The sequence below is a fragment of the Etheostoma cragini genome, chromosome 5 (genome assembly GCF_013103735.1).
Source record: "Etheostoma cragini isolate CJK2018 chromosome 5, CSU_Ecrag_1.0, whole genome shotgun sequence".
Taxonomy (NCBI): Eukaryota; Metazoa; Chordata; class Actinopteri; order Perciformes; family Percidae; genus Etheostoma; species Etheostoma cragini.
Window position 1 is genome coordinate 29,826,808 of NC_048411.1, and position 1,046 is coordinate 29,827,853.

General features: G+C 36.6%; 1 protein-coding gene and 1 long non-coding RNA gene across 2 annotated transcripts in view; both read left to right on the forward strand.

Moving 5' to 3' along the window:
- Positions 1-1,046, forward strand: part of LOC117944291 — a 17,642-nt gene that overhangs the window by 8,001 nt on the left and 8,595 nt on the right. The window lies entirely within an intron of this gene.
- Positions 1-1,046, forward strand: part of LOC117944254 (phytanoyl-CoA hydroxylase-interacting protein) — a 7,971-nt gene that overhangs the window by 489 nt on the left and 6,436 nt on the right. The gene's annotated exons all lie outside the window — the stretch shown is intronic.

A 1,046-nucleotide genomic window follows, 5' to 3' on the forward strand; every position in this document is an offset into this window, starting at 1 on the left:
GGGGGGGGGGGGATATTTTGTGATATTTCACCCTTGGTTTTCCCGCTTTGTCTGAGTTTTATTTTTCCACACGTTTTGAGGGTTTTTGTCACTTTTTCCGACATTTTTTTTGCTATTTTCTGAGTTTTTGTCGCCTTTAAAAAAAAAAAAAGAATTTGGATAATTGTTTTGCATAGAGTAAAAAGCTTTTTGTTGCCCTTTTCAATTTTTTTTGGGGAGCGCTTTCAGCTGTTCTGATAAAGTTCTAAGAAATAAGCACCAATAATGATCAATAATGATGAATGAAATAAGCACCAATTTTTTTTTTCCTTATTTTATAATCGAACTTCCTTGTTTTCTCATTAAAAAAAATTATCAATATGATCATAAATGTGATCTCACAGGGGTAAATGGCAAATTTGAACCATAAATGATGTATATATCAATGGTAATTGAGCTAAAGAAGACATCTGCTGAGTATTTTTTAATTTTTAATTTATTTATTTATAAATTGTTATTGATTTAAAAGCCTAATAATGTGGCGGCTCCACCAGACCAGGGAAACTTTGGCAGTGTGACATAAATATAAATGAATATGAAGATCATTCGAGGGTTAAAATAACAGCGGCAGTCTGGATGAGAGAGGAAAAGAAGCATTTTATGGAGGTCTAGTTGTGTTAGGGGATCGGTCTAACGGATGAAACAGCAGCTCGTCCTTTCAGTCACTTCCAATACAGCCGAAAAAACCAAACGAGTGCAGTCAACAGCTCCAGGCCATGTGACTCACTTCCATCGCCTACTGTAAAAACATTCACCTGCAGCACAGAACCGTTTCCATGTTAACAAAAGAATCACATTTCATAAATCACACAGATAAAGCAGAAATGAAACTTTGATTTAAAATCTATTTTTTCGAGGAGGATTCATTTTAAACAGATGGTTTGTGCGACGATTTCTTTCCATCGGCAGCAAAACAAGGCTGCCGGTTTGATTGGATGTTTCCTAGTTGCAGCAGTTTGGGCTTGAAGTGGAACATCATGCTAATGTCATGGGGGGGGGGGGGGGGG